Source organism: Bos mutus, chromosome 22 (assembly GCF_027580195.1).
Source record: "Bos mutus isolate GX-2022 chromosome 22, NWIPB_WYAK_1.1, whole genome shotgun sequence".
Classification (NCBI taxonomy): Eukaryota; Metazoa; Chordata; class Mammalia; order Artiodactyla; family Bovidae; genus Bos; species Bos mutus.
The window spans coordinates 31,224,070-31,250,093 of NC_091638.1; the positions used below are offsets into that span (position 1 = coordinate 31,224,070).

A 26,024-nucleotide genomic window follows, 5' to 3' on the forward strand; every position below is an offset into this window, starting at 1 on the left:
CCACATCTGTCTCCCATGCCTTTCCAACAATGCTTAACATAAAAATTACTTATTTTCAGATTTGAATAAAATTTGGTGACTAGCATCCCAATTTGCTATGCTTTCTACTGGAGTTCATTTTTGGGTATGAACCTATTTTACTCTCCTTGTAAGTCTGATGGCATTTTTCTCATTACTATTGTGACTTGAATCTGAACAGAACTAGAGCAAGGTCTTATGAAATGTGACTTTGAATACCACTCCCTATCTAATCATGGAAATAGCTGTCAGATTTCTTTTTCAGCATTAAACGTACCATATCTTAGGTCTTTTGATTTTGCTAAAATAAATGATTACTACGAGATTGAAATTAGTCTCAGAAAAGAAGCACACACACACAAAAATAGAATATACTTGATGTGAGGAAACACTAGGAGCTGAGCATTGAACATGCCCAAAGTGCATCTGGAACTCACATGTTTCTTTTCAGCCTACAAGTGCTTGCAACTGACCAGGCTACATTGGCATCAAGGCATCTCCGAAATGAAAGCAACTGTTTCAGCCAAATCTCAGAAACTCTATAAAAGTAAATTGGATGATAAAGGCCAAGTCATCTCAGCTTCGTTGATGCAATGTTTTCTTCTCCTTTTTAAAGCAGTATAATGGGTTCATGAGGTTCATGAGATTATTTCATTTGACTTTATTTATGCTTTTAAAGTAAGTGGATGGGCAAGGAAAGAGTACATTTTCCTACACACTTATAAATAAAGATCTTGGTTATATATATATAAAAAAAAAGCACCACTATTCAGAAAGATCTTTTTAATAAATGTAAATATTTCTGCTTTTTTACATGTTTTGCTTAGGTTTCTTAAGCCTTGGGCTGTTATCCAGCATAGCATCAGGTATGCACCAAGGTCTATTATATTGCATATTGGCAAAAAGCTTGCTAGAGAAAGCTAAAAGAGGGATGGCAAGGAGCCAATTCCAGGGTCAACTCCCCAGCCTGTTTCTCTGTTCCTCCCTTGGAACCCAACCATCTCTCCCCTTTCATTTGTACAAAGAACAAAGCAATCTGCCTCTATGAGGAGCTTTCATTTTTCAGACCTGTTTGTTATAATAGGCAGTGTCAATGCCTGTGGTAGCCCACCATGCTCAGACTCTAAAATGCCACTTTTCACTGGAAGGCTCAATTTCAGTATGGGACACTCAAGAAGCTTAAGTATGTGAAATGTCAGAGACATCATAACCATATATATGTAAGTTCTGAATTATGATGACTTTTGGCAAGTCTTTCTATACTATCCGGCTTCTAATAAACAGGGGATGGGGGTGGGGAAGAAGTGTTTGTTGCTTAGCAGGGGGCAAACACTTAGAGTGACACAACTGCTTGAATGACCCTGATTCATTCAGGGCAGAGCAGCAGCTTTTACTCTGGTGGACACCTATGATAATGCTATGGAATATGTCAGGTATCTTCTACTTCTTTCTTTAGATCCTTCCCTCCTTACTTGACCATCTGCTCTTTGCTCTGACAATGAGTCCTTTGACTTCTGGTTGGATTCAATCCGTGGAGACCCCCTTCAGAAGCTTGGTGGAAGTGAAGAGAGTGAGGTCATCTACTGATTTTTGATTTCTTGGTTTCTTCGTTCTGAGTTGCCTTGACTGGGCAATGTACCTTTCTAAAGTGTTTGGCCTACTGTGTGGATCTTAGTTCCCTGACCAGGGATTGCTCCTGTACCTCCTGCATTGGGAGCACAGAGTCTTAACCACTGGTCCACCAGAGAAATCCCTGCACAGTGTAATTCTGCAGAAGATAATTGCTTCTTTCCAGGTGGTTCATTCTATACAATTCTCTCCTTCCCCATTCTGATAATGAGCGTCTCTGCCTGTTTCCTCAGGCCTAGGGTGGTACCATCTAGAACGTTTCCAGTCCTAGTAATAGTAATTCTACATACACACCTTTGAAAATTCCCTCTGTAAACAAACCTTTCTTAAGTTATCCTATTTTGAGTGTCCCATCTGTTTCCTAATTTTACATTCTTGCAGATATACAGGGCAACAGAAAATTCAAAAAGTGTTAAATATAGCCTAAAAAAATCAGGAATAAATCAGGAATAATGTATTTGGAAGTGAATCTAATCCAAAGGGTGCCTTGGTAGATAGGCTGAAGACTAAGGTCCAAGTACATTCGAATCTGATGCTGGGGAAAGACTGAAGGCAAAAGGAGAAGGGGCAGCAGAGGATAAGACGGTTAGATAGCATCACCAATTCAATGGATATGAATCTGAGCACACTCTGAGAGACAGTGGAGGGTAGAGGAGGCTGGCAAGGGGCAGTCAACCGAGTCACAGAGTCAGACATGACTTAGTGACTTAGCAACAACAATTCTACTCACTACATCAAAGAAAACAACCCTTGCAGAAAAGGTAATGAATGTAGTTAAATATCTGAAGAATTGTTATGATCTGCCTCATCAGGAAATAAATATTTTACCTTAAAACCCACTGAAATGGTGGTAGGGAGTTTTCTGTTTTTGTTTTAGATGAACAGATGCATTTGTAATGGGAGAGGTATTGGACTGCATATCTTTAAGATTCCTTCCAACTCTAAGATTTGGTGTTGCCATGGCCTCGCATAACCCAAATAAAACCCAGGGTCTCATCTGACTCATTCTGGGGCCACAATGAAAGAAACAGACCATAAATTGCAACACAAGTGAAAAGTAACTACCACCCTTTTCTGAACTGTTTGCACACCACTGAAAGGGATTCAATCAATGATTTACAATAAAGACTTTCAAAATTTCTCATTTCTTCCTTCTCCTGAAAGCTGCTTCTATCAACCTTCTTTTTGCCCAGTCTCAAGCGTTTCCATCAACATTCTCCTAGCTACCATATCTACTAAAGCACTGTCTTCTTACTCCCACTTTCAACTTTTTTTTTCTTTCTCTGTGTACTAAGAGGAAATTCCACATAACGTCCTGATTTTTCTTTCCATTGACTACATCTAGATACACTAGACTATATCTGGATACACGATAGGATGAACATAGCAGTATAAAGTGTTGTGTTGGAAACGTCTAGGTGGTGAGGAATAGAGTGGGAGTACTGGGTAAAGACGAAGGACAGGGAGTTTTGATTCACTGAACATCTTTGTCCCATCACATTAGATTCTCAAATAAGCAAGTTAACTGGAATGGAAATATATAACTTTAACATATCATCCTATATAGGAATTTGTTTAGGAAGACGAATATGAGAAAAAATACTGATATGAATAAAATTTGAAGCTGATAATGACAAAGCTTCAGGTGTTTTTTGTTTTGTTTTTCAGTTGAGATGCAATGGCAACTTTCCGTGCATTTAAGTCTCACCATTTTATGTGTCCGCATCATTCACAACTTCAGGCAAGCTTGCTGAGTTCTTTACCTGAACTTCTATCTACCTCATGGGGGATACTATGCAATTTAAGTGATAGGTGTTTTTAATTCTTTTTTGTAATTTAAATTATTTCTTTTAATTGGAGGATAATTAATTTACAATATTGTGATGGTTTTTGCCATACATCAACATGAATCGGCCACAGGTACCCACGTGTTCCCTCGATTCTGAACCTCCTTCATACTTCTCTCCCGCTTAAATCACTCTGGGTTGTCCCAGAGCACCAGCTTCGGGTCCCCAGCTCCATGCATCGAACTTGCTCTCGTCATTTGTTTTACATACGGTAATGTACATGTTTCAATACTATTCTCTCCAATCACCCCACCCTCACCTTTTCCCACTGTATATTAACGCACATACATGGAATTTAGAAAGATGGTACCCATGATCCTACATGCAGCGAAGTAAAGGAGACACAGACTGAAAGACTTTTAGACTAAGTGATATATTTCTATAGGACACTTAGCACTATAGTAATAAGTAATCAAGGGTCAGCATAATTACAGCTACCACTATTAGAAGTTTTATTATAATAAGTATTATTATAGATAAAAAGCTCTGTATGATACACATATTAAGTTTCAGCTTGAAAAATTTTAGAGAAATAAAGCTAATCTAAAAGTTTAGATTATATTTATGGTAAAGAATGACTAGGTAGATATTCAACTCATTTCCTCTTTTTTCTTAGACTGTATTTTTTAGCCTCTTCTGAGGTTAAATATGGCCATTCATCTGAGATCCATCCAATGGAATGAGATTGGAAATAATACCTATAACTCCCAGGACTAGTCCATAAAATTCCTCTCATGCCCAAGGCTCCATGATTGATACCATTTTGTGACAGAGCAACCTGAGACGGCGGTGTTGGCAGCCACACTCTGCTGATGACAGAACCTCAAGGTGGAAGGAGCCTTGGGTCCTTAAATTCTCTCTTAGAAGAAAGTAATTTGCCAATCTGAGACAATGGCTTTAGATTTTTTATGGGGCTGAAATAGACTTCTATTATCTTCAAGCCCACTCCTTTCTTAGTTGTTGTTGTTGTTGTTTTTCTCACTGTAATACCTAGGGTTTTCCCAGACAAAACCATAATACAAAAAGATACCGGCACTCCCATGTTCATAGCATCACTATTTACAATAGCCAAGACATGGAAACAACTTTAACTGTCCACTGACGGATGAATGGATAAAGAAGATATGATAAACACACACACAATGGAATATTATTTAAAAAAATGAAATAATGCCATTTGCAGCGGCATAGAGGGACCTAGAAATGATCATACTAAGCAAAAGAAGCCAGAAGACAAATACCATATGATACCGCTTATCTGTGGAATCTAAAATACACCATAAAAGCATGTATCCATGAAAGAGAAGCAGACTCACAGATACAGTGAACAAACTTGTGGCTACCAAGGGGTGGGGTAGGGGAGGGAAGGATTTTGAGTTTGGGATTAGCAGAGACAAACTTGTATATATAGGAGGAATAAACAAGGTTCTACTGTACAGCATAGGGAACTATGTCCAATATCTTGTACAAACCATAATGGGAAAGAATATGAAAAAGAATGTATATATATAAAACTAAAACTGAGTCACTTTGCTGTACAGCAGAAATTAATACAACTTTATAAATCAACTATACTTCAATAAAATCTAATAAATACTTACCTAGCTAGTATAATACACACTAAGATTTTTTTGCAATAAAAATTCTTTGACATGATGAAGCTAAAATATCAAACTTATACTCTTAATTTGTGTATTTTTCTTATACTCTAAGTATTTCTTTCAATGTATTTTTCAAGATTTCTCTCTTAGTTTCAAAGTGTTCTCTTTGTTTGAAGATTATATCAGTGTTATACTTCTACAAGATCTGCAGTTAATTTTCTTCTTGTAATTTTTAATCATAAATATATACAGGTGTTCAGTACAATGTCTTAGAAGTAGTTATCAAATAACTTGGTCTGGTAATGGGAAGAAAGATATAAGCAGAAAACAATGACAGAAATGTTGTCCCAAAGTCCATAGCCTAGTGGGAAGCACTAGGGGAAACTATTTTGACATTAAGTGAATGGAGAAAACATGACTTAATAAAAACATTTCTTTTCAATTTTAGTTTTAACGGCATTTTATATATTTAGTTTCTCTGTTCCAAGTGGTGTAAAGTGAGTCACAATCCCAGAAAGAGAACATAACCAAATTAGCATGATCATGATATAAAGAGGGCTTCCCTGGTTGTTCAGAGATAATCTACAATGTAGGAGATCCAGGTTCAATCCCTGGGTCAGGAAGATCCCCTGGAGAAGGAAATGGCAACCCAATCCAGTATTCCCTGCCTGGGAAATCCCATGGATAGAGGAGCCTGGCAGGCTATGCTCCAAGAGGTCTCAAAAAGTTGGACATGACATAATGACGAAACAACAATAGTGATGTAACTATCTATGAAAGCGAACTTGCTACACAGAAATTATGGCAATAATAATGTTCTCTAGGCTGCTTTGGGAACATGGAAGACACACTGCTAACATGAATAAAGTGGCCTTAATTGTTGAGTAGTTGGGTAGTGTAATACTGTGATTTATAACAAGAAACTTCTATTTGGTCTTCAACCTCACTTCTGGCTCAGAGTTCCTAAAATCCTTGGAATTTTCCAAGTGAAGACAGCTATTAAGGTATCTTTTATTATGTTAACTAGGTGACACTGGGACCACCCCTAAGGATGGGTTGTTGCAAACCGTGAGAGTCCATGGGGTCACAAAAAGCCAGACATGACTGAGCGACTGAACTGAACTGAAGGATGAATTGTTGTTTACACAGTCCTGTCTGACTCTTTGAGATCCCATGGACCACAGCACACCAGGCTTTCCTGTCTATCTCCTGGAGCTTGCTCAAAGTCATGTCCATTGAGTCAGTGATGCCATCCAACCATCTCATCCTCTGCCACCCCTTCACGTCTTGCCTTCAATCTTTCCCAGTATCAGGGTCTTTTCTAATGAGTCTAAGAATGGGAGTACCAAAGAATTGATACTTTGGAACTGTGGTGCTGGAGAAGACTCTTGGGGGTCCCTTGGACTGCAAAGGGATCAAACAGTCAATCCTAAAGGAAATCAACCCTGAATATTCATTGGAAGGACTGATGCTGAAGCTCCAATATGTTGGCCACCTGATGCGAAGAGCCAGCTCATTAAAAAAGACCCTGATGGGCTCTGTATCAACCTAGAGGGGTGGGGTGGGGAGGGAGATGGGAGAGAGGTTCAAAAGGGAGGGGATATATGTATACCTATGGCTGATTCATGCTGAAGTTTGACAGAAAACAACAAAAGTCTGTAAAGCAATTATCCTTCAATTAAAAAATAAATTAATTAAGAAAAAAAAGAAGACCCTAATGCTGGGAAAGATTGAAGGCAGGAGGAGAAGGGGACAACAGAGGATGAGGCATCACCAACTCAATGGACATGAGTTTGAGCAAGCTCAGAGAGATGGTGATGGACAGGGAAGGTGGGCATGCTGCAGTCCAGGGGTTCAGATATGACTGAGCAACTGAACAACAAAGGAAACAGGGAAGTTACCTGACTTAAATCAGATAATTTCATTCTAAACAAAGAGAATTTTTTTTCTTGTGTGGTGTTTTATAGCAAAAGTCTCATGATTTCAATTTAGTGCAACTCAAAACATTTCTTAGATTTTAATATTAATATGTTGCAAACTGTCTGTCACAATGGATTTTGGGGCCAGGAAAAATAGAAGATCTACTTCAAAGTGAGGTAGACAATGACTCAAGTACATGCAGAAAAATCACAAGGCAAAGCTCTGAAGACATTGTGCCATGCCTTTCTACTAAATGCCAAAAGTCTGTAAAACTGCCATAGAAATATACATATTTTCAGGGAAAAGAGATATTTCTGTTAATTTAAACGTCTTGTTAAATACACATTAGTGCTCGCTTTGGCAGCACATATACTAAAATTGGAATGATACAGAGAAGATTAGCATGGCCCCTGCGCAAGGATGACACGCAAATTCGTGAAGCGTTCCATATTTTTTAGATGGAGAAATATACCATGTTCATGGATTGGAAGAATCAATATAGTGAAAATGAGTATACTAACCAAAGCAATTTATAGATTCAATGTAATCCCTATCAAGCTACCAAAGGTATTCTTCACAGAGCTAGAACAAATAATTTCACAATTTGTATGGAAATACAAAAAACCTTGAATAGCCAAAGCAATCTTGAGAAAGAAAAATGGAGCTGGAGGAATCAACCAGGCTGACTTCAGGCTCTACTACAAAGCCACAGTCATCAAGACAGTATGGTACTGGCACAAAGACAGAAATATAGATCAATGGAACAAAATAGAAAGCCCAGAGATAAATCCACACACCTATGGACACCTTATCTTTGACAAAGGAGGCAAGAATATACAATGGATTAAAGACAATTCTTTAACAAGTGGTGCTGGGAAAACTGGTCAACCACTTGTAAAAGAATGAAACTAGAATACTTTCTAATATCATACACAAAAATAAACTCAAAATGGATTAAAGATCTAAATGTAAGACCAGAAACTATAAAACTCCTAGAGGGGAACATAGGCAAAACACTCTCCGACATACATCATAGCAGGATTCTCTATGACCCACCTCCCAGAATATTGGAAATAAAGGCAAAATAAACAAATGGGACCTAATTAAACTTAAAAGCTTCTGCACAACAAAGGAAACTATAAGCAAGGTGAAAAGACAGTCTTCAGAATGGGAGAAAATAATAGCAAATGAAGCAATGGACAAACAACTAATCTCAAAAACATACAAGCAACTCTACAGCTCAATTCCAGAAAAATAAATGACCCAATCAAAAAATGGGCCAAAAAAAAAAAAAAAAAGGGCCAAAGAACTAAATAGACATTTCTCCAAAGAAGACATACAGATGGCTAACAAACACATGAAAAGATGCTCAACATCACTCATTATCAGAGAAATGCAAATCAAAACCACTATGAGGTACCATTTCACACCAGTCAGAATGGCTGCAATCCAAAAGTCTACCAGCAATAAATGCTGGAGAGGGTGTGGAGAAAAGGGAACCCTCTTACACTGTTGGTGGGAATCCAAACTAGTACAGCCACTATGGAGAACAGTGTGGAGATTCCTTAAAAAACTGGAAATAGAACTGCCTTATGATCCAGCAATCCCACTGCTGGGCATACACACTGAGGAAACCAGAAGGGAAAGAGACATGCGTACCCCAATGTTTTCGCAGCACTGTTTATAATAGTCAGGACATGGAAGCAACCTAGATGTCCATCAGCAGATGAATGGATAAGAAAGCTGTGGTACATATATACAATGGAGTATTACTCAGCCATTAAAAAGAATACATTTGAATCAGTTCTAATGAGGTGGATGAAACTGGAGCCTATTATACAGAGTGAAGTAAGCCAGAAAGAAAAACACCAATACAGTATACTAACACATATATATGGAATTTAGAAAGATGGTAACAATAACCCTGTATATGAGACAGCAAAAGAGACACTGATGTATAGAACAGTCTTTTGGACTCTGTGGGAGAGGGAGAGGGTGGGATGATTTGGGAGAATGGCATTGAAACATGTATAATATATATGAAACGAGTTGCCAGTCCAGGTTCGATGCACGATACTGGATGCTTGGGGCTGGTGCACTGGGACAATCCAGAGGGATGGTATGGGGAGGGAGGAGGGAGGAGGGTTCAGGATGGGGAACACGTGTATACCTGTGGCGGATTCATTTTGATATAAGGCAAAACCAATACAATATTGTAAAGTTAAAAAAATAAAATAAATTTTAAAAATAAATTCAAAAAAAAATACACATTAGCTTTAATAGGAGTTATTAATATTTTCAAAGATGCAACAGTCTAGATGGATGTCAATGAACCTTCATACATATATAATAGGTGTATTTTAAGTTTTACTGTAGTTTATTTAGTTAAATCATATTATTTATTGTTGCTGCAGCTCCAAGGAATACACTCTGATTTCTCATGCCCCTCTCCATCATAAATCAATCAGCACTATTTTCACTTACACTGTTTTCTAAAAAGTCATTAATTCATTTTTCAACTGTGCATCAGATCTGTCATGTATATCAGATTATCTTATATGTGAGCATTCCAAATAAACTTTGATTTCCATCATCCTTCCCTACCCTACAATGGAGTCTTCATTTCCACAGTGTCCTGCCTTCTTCTTCGAAACAGGATTCTTACTTTCTGGGCTTGCAGCACCAATTCTATAATTTGATACCAAAATTATCCTTTAGAAGATCATTTCTATGAAGCAATGGAAGAAAAAAAAAGGTGTTACCCTAACAGCTGTAAAACTTAGCACTTTGTCTTTCCTTGTGGCTACACAACGCTAAACATCCAGATGCAATGTCATCATTTCAGACAATCAGCTGGGTGCCTCGAAACAGGAGGAGTTTGGTAGCTGATAAACAAAGCAGCCTGCTCTGCATCTGGATATTCTGACACTATCCAGACATAGCCTTTATCATAACATGACCCAAGATGAATGTGAGATCTGGGTCCAAAGATCGGCGGTGAGAATGTGTGTAAAATTATTATCAGTTACTGTGATGCCTTAATGCTGCTCATCCCAATTTCTTAGAAATTTTATACCACATAAAAAAATTTCAGAGGGCTCACAAACTTGAAAAAAATTAGCTTAATAAAATCATTTACTCTAGGATGCTCTTGCAAGTAGCACATCTCTCAAAAATTTTTCTAACACCCATCTCAGCTTTAAAAAAAATTTAGGTGTCCTATTTTGTTGGCAGAATCTGGTTCTACTGTTAGGAAAAAGAATCCTTTATTCTTATTTACTTTTACTCCAAAGTTCTGTTTCTCAGTGTTTAGACACAGGCTGAATAAAGTATATCATATTTACAATCATAATGGATTTTAAACACACTCTTAGCCAGAACTTTCAACAGTAAAAAATGCAACTTAAAAAAGAAATCAGTCTTGTCAAAAAACTGTTCTGTTTCCCTGATGCAACCTCACAGCAGTTGTACCCTGGCATGCTACTTAGAAAAAAAAAAAGAAGTCTGAGATTTGGGTTACAGAGAGAAGGAAACAGGGGGACAGAATTAATTAAGTGGATTTTCAAACAATATTTCCTAGTGTTAACATTCTAGTTTTATAATATCTGATGGGATTATATTCTGCCCCCAAACTGAGGGAGCAGTCTTTCTCTAGGAACTATTTCAATTTACTTTTGTTTAACCAGTTGGACCCTCAAGAGAATCAGAGTTTATTGTCTCTCTAGCCAGTAGTGTACCTAGATGATGGTCTAAGAGAACTGCCAGTAATCTTAACCCTTTTATGAGTGCAAATTGATCACTTAACATTTTTTTAAAAAGTCCATTTGGTATCTGACCTGTTAACCTTCATATGACGCCATGACATCTTAAAATCAGAGAAACTATTAGAAAAATTATGTCTTAAATATGGGCCTTTGTATCTTTCACACATCCTCTTCTCCTGTGGTTATTACCTAATAATTTTTGACACTGGTGATTAAACATAAAGTTTTACATTTTATGATTCTCTTTCAAACACACAATTGCTGGCATATATATCAAGGCAAAAATTAAGCATTCCTAAAGAGTCTGTAATTATATTTATACATTAAAATGTCAACTGGGTAAAATGAATAACTTCAAACAATATTTTAATCTAATTGTTTTAAAACAAAACAATTAATCAGTATTTTACCATCAGTCCTAAATAATCTCATGTTTTAAAAAAAACAGAAAGGGGCACTGACATCCTTTTCTAAATTAATTTGAGAGGTGATTATGATTAGGAAAATTCAGTTAATTATTTGATATTTTCATAACCATATCTTTTTGATTAGAGAGAAATCTCTAATCCTTTAAAACTTGAATACTAAAACACATATAATGCTATCATTTATTCCTGTATCTTCAGTACTTGAGGCCCCTTCTAAGGGTTAAGTCAGTGTTATACTCTTTGTGCCTCAAAAGAAAAATTTCAGTGCAGATTATTGCATACGCTGGTGGTCCGTTTCTACTCAGTTTCGAAACTCAGGGTAGGGACCTTCTGAGGTAGAAGCTTTGTTTTAGACAAACGAGGAATTCTTTGGGCAAAGTGAATCTTTCAGAACCTCCAGACTTCATCTTCTGTACTTTCTTCCCTTCTTGAAGCTGAAAAACATCCTCAGGTTCTGAGTATCTGCATGAGTGCTTTCTACTCTGTAAGTTTCTTATTCCATAAGAAGCATTTGTCTTCTCCAAGAAAGATACCTAATGAACTCATCCATACTGAGAGGGAAATATTAGCTCACATTTAAAAGTTACCATTCACCCTTTGAACAAACCAAAGAAATCACTGGCAGTTAGGGATGTGCCTCCATCAGCAAGTCTGAATAAATTCCTTTACTCAACAAGCAAATGTATGAGTCTAACATTTTGAGGAGAGTAGAAGACAAATAAACAAAAAAATGATGAACAAGATATTTCTCTGGACTTCAAAGAACTTACAATCTAATTAGACTGATGAAACAGACAAATAAATGAGATTAGAAGTTTCATCTTTCTTTGAAAGTCTTTTTGCTCCACAGTACCTCAGAAATTTCTCCTACAGGATCAATCTTTCATGCTAACCTGTGTTTATACTTATCAGAGCTCTTAAAATACTTCATGTGTTTATGGACTGCAAAACTGTGGACTCCCTGAGGCCAGAGACTTATTTCTGAATATCCAGCATATCATAGTAGGTTTCCAATAAGTGTGTTTTTTAAAATGAATGGGAGTATAAGTATATTAATTAGTTATTCAATCACTTTGTGTTTCTGGATGCTATCTGTAGCAGGCAGTAACTGAAGCTGTCTACAGCAGAAAGAAGAGGCTCAAAAAGGGGACAATTTGAATATAAGGAACAGGAAGAAGAAGAGAAACCCAGACAATTGCTGAAGGATGAGGGACCCAGAGTCTCCTCAGAGATACAGAACTCATGTTACACAGTTTGAAATATCTGCTCATAACTTTGCTTTTCAAACAGACGTTTACTCTATTACTAAAGGGTTTGAAAATGTTTCTTTGGAAAAAGAGCCTAAATATGTGACATCATGAGTCACAATAAAGAGACTATAATTATTCAAACCAGACCACACCCCCTCCAAAAAAATAAAAGAACTCTCTCTGAACTTAGAATTATAAAGAGCTAATTCATTAAAAGCATTTACAGAAAGAGACAAATATTGGCTAACATCACTAACATGTAGAATCTGCCTAGAAAATCCCATGGACGGAGGAGCCTGGTAGGCTGCAGTCCATGGGGTCGCTAGAGTCGGACACGACTGAGCAACATGACTGAGCGACTTCACTTTCACTTTTCACTTTCATGCGTTGGAGAAGGAAATGGCAACCCACTCCAGTGTTCTTGCCTGGAGAATCCCAGGGACGGGGGAGCCTGGTGGGCTGCAGTCTATGGAGTCGCACAGAGTCGGACACGACTGAAGCAACTTAGCAGTAGCAGTAAAAACAGAAGGTAGAATGGTGGTTTCTGCAGGCTTGGGGTGGGGGAAGCAGGGAACTGGGGAGATGTCATTCAAGGGTACAAACTCACAACTATTAGATAAACATGTCCTGCAGATCTAAGGTACAGTACAGTGATCACAGGCAACAGTACTGTATTTCAGACTTCAAAGCTGTGAAGAGAATACATCAGATTTGTTCTTACTGCTAAAAAATAATGTGACAAGATAGAGGTGCTAACACTGGTGGTAATTGCATTATAATATACAAATGTATCACATCAACACTCCTTAAACCTAAATAATTTTATATGTCAATTACAGCTCAGTTTTTTAAAAAGGATTTTTCTTTATGTTTGAGAAATGATCAAAGAAAGCGTACTATGAAAGGTCAGACTCAGTTTTCTGCTACATAGTTCTGACGATACTAATAGAGAGATTAGGTTTCCAAATAATAAAACTTGCTCAGTTCAGTTCATGGCACCCCACTCCAGTACTCTTGCCTGGAAAATCCCATGGACGGAGGAGCCTGGAAGGCTGCAGTCCATGGGGTTGCTGAGGGTCGGACACGACTGAGTGACTTCACTTTCACTTTCATGCATAGGAGAAGGAAATGGCAACCCAATCCAGTGTTCTTGCCTGGAGAAGCCCAGGGACGGAGGAGCCTGGTGGGCTGCAGTCTATGGGGTCTCACAGAATCGGACACGACTGAAGTGATGTCAGCAGCAGCAGCAGCAGTTCAGTTCAGTTGAATTCAGTCACTCAGTCGTGTCCGACTCTTTACGGCCCCTTGAATCGCAGCACGCCAGGCCTCCCTGTCCATCACCAACTCCCGGAGTTCACTCAAATTCATGTCCATCGAGTCAGTGATGCCATCCAGCCATCTCATCCTCTGTGGTCCCCTTCTCCTCCTGCCCCCAAATCCCTCCCAGCATCAGGGTCTTTTCCAGTGAGTCAACTCTTCACATGAGGTGGCCAAATATTGGAGTTTCAGCTTCAACATCAGTCCTTCCAATGAACACCCAGGACTGATCTTTAGAATGGACTGGCTGGATCTCCTTGCAGTCCAAGGGACTCTCAAGAGTCTTCTCCAACACCACAGTTCAAAAGGATCAATTCTTCGGTGCTCAGCTTTCTTCACAGTCCAACTCTCACATCCATACATGACCACTGGAAAAAACATAGCCTTGACTAGATGGACCTTTGTTGGCAAAGTAATGTCTCTGCTTTTGAATATGCTATCTAGATTGGTCATAACTTTCCTTCCAAGGAGTAAGCGTCTTTTAATTTCATGGCTGCAGTCACCATCTGCAGTGATTTTGGAGCCCCCCAAAATAAAGTCTGCCACTGTTTCCACTGTTTCCCCATCTATTTCCCATGAAGTGATGGGACCAGATGCCATGACATTCGTTTTCTGAATGTTGAGCTTTAAGCCAACTTTTTCACTCTCCTCTTTCACTTTCATCCAGAGGCTTTTCAGTTCCTCTTCACTTTCTGCCATAATGGTGGTGTCATCTGTGTATCTGAGGTTATTGATATTTCTCCTGGCAATCTTGATTCCAGCTTGTGCTTCTTCCAGCCCAGCGTTTCTCATGATGTACTCTGCATATAAGTTAAATAAGCAGGGTGACAATATATAGCCTTGACATACTCCTTTTCCTATTTGGAACCAGTCTGTTGTTCCATGTCCAGTTCTAACTGTTGCTTCCTGACCTGCATATAGGTTTCTCAAGAGGCAGGTCAGGTGGTCTGGTATTCCCATCTCTTTCAGAATTTTCCACAGTTTATTGTGATCCACACAGTCAAAGGCTTTGGCATAGTCAGTAAAGCAGAAACAGATGTTTTTCTGGAACTCTCTTGCTTTTTCCATGATCGAGCGGATGCTGGCAATTTGATCTCTGGTTCCTCTGCCTTTTCTAAAACCAGCTTCAACATCTGGAAGTTCATGATTCACGTACTGCTGAAGCCTGGCTTGGAGAATTTTGAGCATTACTTTACTAACATGTGAGATGAGTGCGATGGTGTGGTAGTCTGAGCATTCTTTGGCATTGCCTTTCTTTGGGATTGGAATGAATCCCAAAGGATTTTCCAGTCCTGTGGCCACTGCTGAGTTTTCCAAATTTGCTGGCATATTGAGTGTAGCACTTTCACAGCATCATCGTTTAGGATTTGAAATAGGTCAACTGGAATTCCATCACCTCCACTAGCTTTGTTCATAGTGATGCTTTCTAAGGCCCACTTGACTTCACATTCCAGGATGTCTGGCTCTAGGTGAGTGATCACACCATTGTGATTATCTGGGTCGTGAAGATCCTTTTGTACAGTTCTTCTGTGTATTCTTGCCACCTCTTAATATCTTCTGCTTTTGTTAGGTCCATACCATTTCTGTCCTTTATCGAGCCCATCTTTGCATGAAATGTTACCTTGGTATCTCTCTTTTTCTTGAAGAGATCTCTAGTCTTTCCCATTCTGTTGTTTTCCTCTATTTCTTTGCATTGATCGCTGAGGAAGGCTTTCTTATCTCTCCTTGCTATTCTTTGGAACTCTGCATTCAGATGCTTATATCTTTCCTTTTCTCCTTTGCTTTTCCCTTCTCTTCTTTTCACAGCTATTTGTAAGGCTTCCTCAGACAGTCACTTTGCTTTTTTGCATTTCTTTTCCATGGGGATGGTTGTGATCCCTTCTCCTGTACAATGTCATGAACCTCTGTCCACTGTTCATCAGGCACTCTGTCTATTAGATCTAGTCCCTTAAATCTATTTCTCACTTGTACTGTATAATCATAAGGGATTTGATTTAGGACATACCTAAATGGTCTAGTGGTTTTCCCTACTTTCTTCAACTTAAGTCTAAATTTGACAATAAGGTGTTCCTGAGTATTATTTAATTATACCACAGTCAGAAATAAAAAAAGAAAAAAAACACCTGCTTGATATTTTAGAACTATTCTTAGTTTAGATAATTTATTTTCTGGTGTTTTAAAAATCATTAATTATTACCAGCTAGTAGGGAACAAATATTCTTTTTTTTTTCCCCTCACTGGTATTATCTGATGAGGCATACTTTGTCTAACTACAGGTATTTGTCTTTATGTTTCCTTGTAAACTCTACATAAACCCAAAGTGTTCAGGTATATCTTGCCCTTGGGATTATTCTATTTTAAAACATAATCTCTGACTACTCTTTAGTACTTTTTTGAGAAGATCCTGAAAAAAAGGTTTTTGTTTTTTTTTTAAATGAACACTTTCTGACTCCTATATATTTTATGTATTATTTAATCCTATCACAGCCCTTCAAGTTTAATGTTTTTGTTTTTTGTTATCTCTATGTTATAATTTAGGAAGTTGAAACTTAGAGAATAAATCATTGAAGGTAAAGGTCACATATAGCTCTTCAGTTGCAGATCTTATGTTTAAACCCAACTTCAACTTTCATTTTTTTAGCCACAAGCTATACTGACTCCCTTGGCCTTTTAAAAGCTGCTTCAATCCACTTATTTACAGTATAAATATCCATCAGTTTATTTCAAGTATAGTGAATTATAAATATCTATTGGAAAAGTCAGAAATGCATATGGAATAAAAGAATAATGTTTATTCAAATAGAGGCCTTAGTTTCATTATCCTTTTAAATGGATATATAGTTGTACCCAGGAATATATATTGAGTATCTAAAGAACTAGCATTACAATAGCTACTACTATTAATACTAGTCCCACTGCTGCTACTTACTTCCAAAATGCAACCATCTATGTTCAGTTGCACTACATCATTCTCAGATAGTTTTATAAATGACCAGTGACTTGAATTTTCAGATCTTATTCAGGGAAGACTTGATGGCTGGTAGAAATTAATCTCTAGGGTAATAGGGGATTTGAGCTGGCAGCTCTCTTTTCTGCTCTGCTTCTGGCCTCCCTCAATGCTTCCCTTCTTCTCTCCCTGCCTGCTAGAAACTGCTGGCTACCCACCCTACCTCTACTCCTCCTTTGCACCTCTGCAGGTCCATTTCCGTCCATTTAAAATACCACATTCCCATGCCTCTCTTGAAACCAGGGAAGCCATGTGTTTATGATTTAGTCACTGCAATGCAAGTAGAAATGTTGCATGAGGTATTTCAGAAATCTCCTTAGACAGAAGACTTGTTTGTCTTCTCGTCTTTCCTCTACCACTTGGAGCTCTGATATGATGAATGGGGATCAAGCAGCCACATTCTGCAATGAGAATGAAAGTTATGTACGATGATCGTGAATCAGGGGTTTTAAATGATTTGGAGGAGCTGCTGCATTAGTCGAAGGTTGCTGAGAGAAATAAACTTACACCTTGCTTACAACAAACAAAAACAAAACCTAGAATAATCATGATATATCCTACCCATGTGTGGGTCCAGAAGCAACAGTTAGAACCAGACATGGAAGAAAGGACTGGTTCAAAATTGAGAAAGGAGTGTGACAAGGTCGTCCCCTTGCTTATTTAACTTATATGCAGAGTGCTTCATGTGGAAACACTGGGCTGGATGAATCACAAGCTGGAATCAAGATTGCCAAGAGAAATATCAACAACCTCAATATGCATATGATATCACCCTAATGGCAGAAAGTAAAGAGAAACTATAGAGGGTGAAAGAAGAGAGTGAAAAAGCTGGTTTAAAATTCAACATTCAAAAAACCAAGATTATGTCATCTGATCCCATCACTTCATGGCAAATAGATAGGGAAACAATGGCAACAGTGGCAGACTTTATTCTCTTGGGCTCCCAAATCACTGTGGATGGTGACTGCAGCCATGAAACTGAAAGACGCTTGCTCCTTGAAAGAAAAGCTATGACAAACCTAGATAGTGTATTCAAAAGCAGAGACATCACTTTGCCAACAAAGCTGTGTATAGTCAAAGCTATGGTTTTTCCATTAGTCATGTATGGATATGAGAGATGGATTGTAAAGAAGGCTGAACACCAAAGAGTTGATGCTTTTGAATTGTGGTGCTGCAGAGGACTCCTGAGAGTCTCTTGGACTGCAATGAGATCACACCCATCAATTCTAAAGGAATTCAACCCTGAACATTCATTGAATGGACTGTTGCTGAATCTCCATTACTTTGGCCACCTGAAGTAAAGAGCTGGCTCATCTGAAAAGACCTCATACTGGGAAAGACTGAAGTCAAAAAGAAAAGGAGGCAGCAGAGGATGAGATGGTTAGATAGCATCACTGATTCAATGGACATAAATCTGAGCAAACTCTGGGAGATAGTGGAGGGCAGAGGAGGCTGGCATGCTTCAGTCCATGGGGTTGCAAAGAGTCAGACATGACTTAGCAATTGAACAACAGCAAAAATTTTGGTAACATTACCTAACTCGTTTATGTTCTAATTTGGGTTTCTTTTCAACAGTTTCCTTTCACCACATTTTATAACAAGGTGAACCATTCTTGATACTTTCTTTGAAATGGGATATGAGACAATGCTTGTGAAATTACTGGTAAATTATGCAGTGTTACTGGGAGTTTCTGAAGTGTATTTATAAGTTCCATTTCCACACACTGAAGTTTCAGAACATCTGACTGCATCCCAAAATATAATCAAATTCTAGAGGAGAATAACTTAGATGTACAGGTTTGGGGCCAAATTTCTCATTAGTACCTCATGAAACATTGTGTCAAAAAGCAAAATAATTCCAGTCAAGAGAACGAGATGGCTGAGGAGTAGGTGGACGTGGAGTACATCTCTCTCCATGGATACATCAGGAATACACCTTCAGACACAGAAGTGCATCCAGAACACCAGCGGCGAGTGGACAGGAGGACCTGACCAGTGGGAAAGAATATATAGACCCACGCAAAACTCGGTAGGACAAAGAACTAGGGGGAAAAACAGGAGTGTCAGTAGGACCGGACCTGCCCTCGGTGGGTGGGGGAACTGAGGCAGGGGTCCGATCCCCACGTCGGGACAATTGGCTGAGTCAGAGGAGAAACATTTAAGGATGTGAATGAAACAGCTGATCTGTGGCAGCCTAAATGGAATGAGAATCAGATAGTTCTTGCCACAGCCATGCATTCCCTGGATAGGAACATTAGTCCCCTGGATGGCACAGAGGCTTGGAGCTGGAGTTTAGGGATTGTGGAGCAATCCCAGGGTGAGGGCTGCCGTTGACTGTGGAGAGACGGATTGAGGGGATGTGAGAGGGGAGATCGTGGTGGGAAATGTCGGTGGAGGAAAGCCAGGCAGCCATGGAAGCAAGGTGATACTGCTGAGTCACACATAGGGGTGAAGCCAGCACCATAGCCTCTCTCCCCCCACGTGCCAGCATTGGCAGTTGAACAAGTGAGAGTCTGGCCCATCAAATGCCTGATGCACTGAACTACAGAGCAGAAACCCAGCCAGGGGGCCCCTCTATGTGCCTAATCTGGAACAACAGAGAGGGACCCCAGGCAAGGGAGTCCTCTAAGTGCCTGAACAGGTGGAGCTATGGAGAAAGACTGGCCAAAGAGGCCTTCTGATAACCAGGTACAAGAGGCTCGAAAAAAAGACTCTGATAGGTCCATAACTCCTGTGGTGGAGTCAGTCTGTGTTCCTGCACACTTGGCACTGCCAGGGTCCCCACAAGCCAAGAAGCTGTGCCACCTTCATGTTCAACTCTCACTGGGGCAGAGCTGCCACAGGCAAAAAATGTCTTGCATCTATGCAAACAGGGTCGCTTGAGTCCTGTCCAACTCTTTGCGACCCTGTAGACTGTGGCCTGCCAGGCTTCTCTGTCAGGGAGGGGGGTTCTCCAGGCAAGAATACTGGAGTGTATTAGCCAATACTGGTTGCCATACCCTTAACAGAGCACTATGTTTCTTGCTGCCCTAGCTGCCAACTCCCCTGAGTACCTGGTGCTGCCAGAACCCCTGTGACCCAAGCAGCTGCACCACCTCCACACCTGGGCCTCACAGGGGCAAACCCAAGTCCTCCAGGGCAGCCTCAGGAGCAAACCCCAGTGGATGACCCATATGTAGAGATAGAAATAAAACCACAATTGAAACCCAGAGGCAGTATGGCTAAGGAAGAAGACCCCAAACCTTCCCACCAGCTGTACAAGCTTCAGATAAAATCCACATGATCAACTAGGCAGACTGTGTCTGTGGAATATATAAAAGGTCATTGAGAGCTCTAACACAAGAAAACACACTAGTTCTGATAGCTGTGGACACTGGACACAAAAATACACAGGAGTAGGACCAGATTAGAATCTGAATTGCCCCCACAGCAGGTCCAGAGATCAGTACAGTGTTGGAGGGCATCCTAGGGAGGTAAGGTGGATAGTAACTCCTATCGAGGGAAAGGACTCTGACAACAGTGACTCAAGAAAAACATTTATTATTCTTATTTTTGACTTGTTTTATATATTCTTTTGGAGTATTTTTCTCTTTTTCCTCCCCCCACCCCCCCCCCCTTATAGTCGTTGACTTTATTGGGACTAAGAAATCCAATTAAGCTTTTGAGCTTTTTTTCCCTCAGTCATATTTTTTATTGTTGTTACAAACCTCTGCCTCTGCATTGGGCTTCTGCAGTTCTGTGGAATTTTCCTTTTTTTTTTTCTTTTTTTTTCTCTTTTTAATAATTTTAATTTTTAATCCTATTTTATTTTTTCTACATTTATTCCTTTGTTTGTTTTTCATACTGTTCTTTTCCCCTTGCAGTTAATTTTTAATGTATATAAATCTTCTTCATCTACCTCTATTTAACTTTGCATATCTATTCTTTCTTTCTTTTCTTTCCTTTCCTCTCAGCATATTTGTTAGTTTTGTTTTCATTGCTTTATTCCCCACTTGGCACCTTGGCTTAGTTTTGTTTTCCAGTTTGTGCTTTAGTTTTGTTCTTAACTAGTAAATATAACTTTTGATTTCCTTTGATCACTGGGTCAATCTTCTTTATTTTTGTTGGACTGTTTTGACTTTGCTCCTGGGTGTATATGTATATATGTATATTCCATTATTTTAATTATTTGCCTGATTTTTTAAACTGCCATTTGTCGGGGTTCATCTTTGGTTTCTCATTTTTGGACATTTGTTTTAATCTCACTCATGCTATAATAAATCACTTGTGGAATCTTCGTTCCTGACCAGAGGTCAAGCCCTGAGTCTTTGGAGTGGGCGTACTGACTCTAGGACCCTAGAGTACCAGAGAACTAACCCTAGGGAGTATTAAATAGTGAGAACTCATACAAAGGAAACCACTGTAATACAAGACCTGGGATCATCCAACCACCAGTAGCACCCTGTGCAGGACGCCTCATCTAAACAACAAACAAAACAAAATACAAACCCAATCATCAGCAGACAGGATTCCACCTCACTCAGCTTGCCCATCAAAGGGAAAACAAACAAAAACTCAGCACAAATCTCACCCTATAAGAAGCTTACACAAACCACTGGACCAACCTTAGGAGGGAAAAAACCAAAAGGAAGAAAGAATTTAACCTTCTTCAAAGAAAGAATTCAACTTTCCTTGAAGCCTGGGAAAAGGAGACCTCAAACACAGTAAGTTAAAAAAAAATAATGAAAAGGCAAAGAAATACTACACAAATGAAGGAACAAGCTAGAAACACAGAAGTCCAAATAAATGAAGAAGAAATAGGCAAACTTCTTGAAAAAGAATTCAGAATAATGATAGTAAAGATGATCAAAAACCTTGAAAACAAAATGGAGGAAATGCAAGAATAAACTAACAAAAACCTAGAAGAATTAAAGAATAAACATACAAACAATATGATTACTGAAATTAAAAATACTCTGGAAGGAATCAATAGCAGAATATCTGATGCAGAAGAACGAATCAGTAAGCTGGAAGATAAAATGGTGGAAACAACTGCTGAAGAGCAGAATAAACTAAAAAGAATGAAAAGACCTGAGGACAGTCTCAGAGACTTCTGGGACCATATCAAATATTTGAATTGAAGGGGTCCCAGATGAAGAAGAGAAAAAGAAAGGGCAGAAAATTTTTGAAGAGATTATAGTTGAAAATTTCCCCAAAATGGAACAGGAAATAGACAATCAAGTCCAAGAGGCACAGAGTCCCATATAGGATAAACCCAAGGAGAAATATGCCAAGACACATACTAATCAAACAAGCAAAGACTAAACACAAAGAAACAATATTAAAAGCAGCAAGGGAGAAGCAACAAATAACTTACAAGGGAAACCACTGAAGGGAATGGCAGGATATATTTAAAGTACTGAAAGGGAAAAATCTACAACCAAGATTACTGTACCTGGCAAGGAGCTCATTCAAAATTTATGGAGAAACAAAAAGCTTTTCAGACAAGCAAAAGTTAAGAGAATTCAGTGCCACCAAACCACCTTTACAACAAATGTTAAAGCGACTTATATAGTCAAGAAATACAAGAAAAAAAGATCTACAAAATCAACCCCAAACAATTAAAAAAATGGCAATAGGAACAAATACATCAATAATTACTTTAAATGTCAATAGATTAAATGTTTCAATTAAAAGACACAGACTGGCTGAATGGATACAAAAACAAGACCCATATATAAGCTGTCTACAAGAAACCCATTTCAGACCTAAAAATACATATAGACTGAAAGTGAGAGGATAGAAAAATATATTCCATGCAAATGGGAAGCAAAAGATAGCTGGAGTAGCAATCCTCCTATAAGACAAAATAGACCTTAAAATAAAGAAGATTACAAGAGATAAGGAAGGACACTACATAATGATTAAGGGATTAGTCCAAGAGGAAGACATAACAATTGTAAATATCTATGCATATTTACATAGGAGCACCTCCATACATAAGACAAACACTAACAGACATAAAAGGAGAAATTGACAGTAACACAATAATAGTAGGAGACTTTAACACCCCACTCACACCAATGGACAGATCACTAAAACAGAAAATTAATAAGCAAACACAAGTCTTAACTGATACACTAGGTGAGATGGATCTCATTGATATCTTCAGGACATTCCATCCAAATGCAGAAGAATACACCATCTTCTCAAGACATGGAACATTCTCCAGGATAGACCACATCTTGGTCACAAATCAAACATCAGTAAGTTTAAAAAAATTGTACCAAGCATCTTCTCTGACCACAATACTATGAGACTAGATATCAATTACAGGAAAAAAAACTGTAAGAAACACAAACACATGAAGATTAAACATGTTTCTAAATAACCAACAGGTTACTGAAGAAATAAAAAGGGAAATAAAAAAAGATCCTAGAAACAAATGACAATGAAAACATGACAACTCAAAATCTACGGGATGCAGCAAAAGCATTTCTACGAGAGAAGTTAATAGCAATACAATCCTACCTCAACAAACAAGAAAAACATTGAATAGACAACCTAACATTACACCTAAAACAATTGGAAAAAGAAGAACAAAACCCCCCAAAATTAGCAGAAGGAAAGAAATTATAAAGATCTGAGCAGAAATAAATGAAAAAGAAATGAAAGAAACAATAGTAAAGATTAATAAAACCAAAAGCTGGTTCTTTGAGAAGATAAACAAAATTGACAAACCCTTAGCCAGACTCATCAAGGAGAAAAGAAAGGAGAATCAAATCAACAAAATTAGAAATGAAAAAGGAGAGGTTACAACAGACAATGCAGAAATACAAAGGATTATAGAGACTATTATGAACTATATGGCAATAAAATGGACAACCTAGAAGAAATGAACAGGTTCTTAGAAAAGTTCAATCTTCCAAGACTGAACCAGGAAGAAATAGAAAGTATGAACAGCCCAATTACAAATAATGAAACTGAAGCTGTGATCAAAAATCTCCCAAAAACAAAGCTAGGGACCAGATGGCTTCACAGGAGAATTCTATCAAACATTTAGAGAAGAGCTAATGCCTGTCCTTCTAAAACTCTTTCAAAAAATTGCAGAGGAAGGAACACTTCCAAACACATTCTACAAGGCCACAATCACCCTGATACCAAAACCAGACAAAGACAACACACAAAAAGAAAGCTACAGGCCAATATCACTGATGAACATAGATGCAAAAATCCTCAACAAAATTTTAGCAAACAGAATTCAGCAACACATAAAAAAGTTCATACACCATGATCAAGTTGGGTTTATTCCAGGGATGCAAGGATTCTTCAATATATGCAAATCAATCAATGTGTTACACCATATTAACAAACGGAAAGAGGAAAGCCATATGATTATCTCAAGAGATGTAGAAAAAGCCTTTGACAGAATTCAGCACCCATTTATGATTAAAACTCTTCAAAAAATGGGCAGAGAAGGAGCCTACCTCAGCATAATAAAGCTACAGCAAACATTATTCTCAATGGTGAAAAACTGAAAGCATTCCCCCTAAGATCAGGAACAAGACAAGGGTGTCCACTTTCATCACTATTATTCAACATAGTTCTGGAAGTCCTTGCTACAGCAGTTAGAGAAGAAAAAGAAATAAAACGAATTCAGATTGGAAAAGAAGAAGTAAAGCTCTCACTGTTTGCAGATGACATGATATTGTATATGCTGCTACTGTTGCTGCAAAGTCGCTCGAGTCGTGTTCGACTCTGTGCAACCCCATAGACAGCAGCCCACCAGGCTCCCTAGTCCCCGGGACTCTCCAGGCAAGAACACTGGAGTGGGTTGCCATTTCCTTCTCCAATGCATTAAAGTGAAAAGTGAAAGTGAAGTCGCTGAGTCGTGTCCGACTCTTAGCAACCCCATGGACTGCAGCCTACCAGGCTCCTCTGTCCATGGGATTTTTCCAGGCAAGAGTACTGGGGTGGGGTGCCATTGCCTTCTCCGGATACTGTACATAGAATACATTATAAACATAGAATTAGAAAATTTTTAGAGCTAATCAGTGAATTTAGCAAAGTTGCAGGATACAAAATCAATACACAGAAATCACTTTCATTTCTATATACTCACAATGAAAAATCATAAATAGAAATTAAGGAATCAATCCCATTCACCATTGCAACAAAAATAATTAAATATCTAGGAATAAACTTACCTAAGGACACACACACAAAAAAAACTGTACATAGAAAATTATAAGATACTAATGAAAAAAATCAAAGATGACATAAACAGATGAAGAGATATTCCATGTTCTTGGGTAGGAAGCATCGATATTGTGAAAATGACTATACTACCAAATGCAATCTACAGATTCAATGCAATCCCTATCAAATTACCAATCGCATTTTTCACAGAACTAGAACAAAAAATTTCACAATTTATATGGAAACACAAAAGACCCCGAATAGCCAAAATAGTCTTGAGAAAGAAGAATGAAGCTGGAGGAATCAACTTTCCTGACTTCAGCTTATGCTACAAAGCTACAGTCATCAAAAACAGTATAGTACTGCCACAAAAACCAAAATATAGACCAAAGGAACAAGATAGAAAGCCCAGAAATACACGCATGCACCTATGGGTACCTTATTTTTGACAAACGAGACAAGAATATATATACAACAGGGCAAAGACAGCCTCTTCAATAAATGGTGCTGGGAAAACTGGACAGCTACATGTAAAAGAAGGAAATTAGAACAATTCCTAACACCACACACAGAGATAAACTCAAAATGGATTAAAGACCTAAATGTAAGACCAGAAACTATAAAACTTTTAGAGGAAAACATAGACAGAACACTAGATGACATAAACGAAAGCAAGATCCTCTATGACCCATCTCCTGGACTAATAGAAATAAAAACAAAAGTAAACAAGTGGGACCTGATTAAACTTAAAAGCTTTTGCATAGCTAAGGAAACTATAGCAAAGTGAAAAGACAGCCCTAAGAATGGTAGAAAATAATAGCAAATGTAACAACTGACAAAGGATTAATTTTCAAAATATACAAGCAGTTCATAGAACTCAATACCAGAAAAACAAACAACCCAATCAAAAAGTGGGAAAAAGACCTTTCTCCAAAGAAGACATACAGATGGCTAACAAACACATGAAAAGATGCTCAACATTGCTCATTATTAGAGAAATGCAAATCAAAACTATGAGATATCACCTCACCCTGGTCAGAATGGCCATCATCAAAAAGTCTACAA

General features: G+C 38.3%; 1 non-coding gene across 1 annotated transcript; it reads left to right on the forward strand.

The window, feature by feature from the left end:
* The first annotated feature begins 7,363 nt into the window (after positions 1-7,363).
* Positions 7,364-7,470, forward strand: LOC138984807 (U6 spliceosomal RNA). Its single transcript, XR_011462091.1, has one exon. It is a non-coding gene; the product is annotated as a U6 spliceosomal RNA (small nuclear RNA).
* The last annotated feature ends 18,554 nt before the right edge of the window (positions 7,471-26,024 follow it).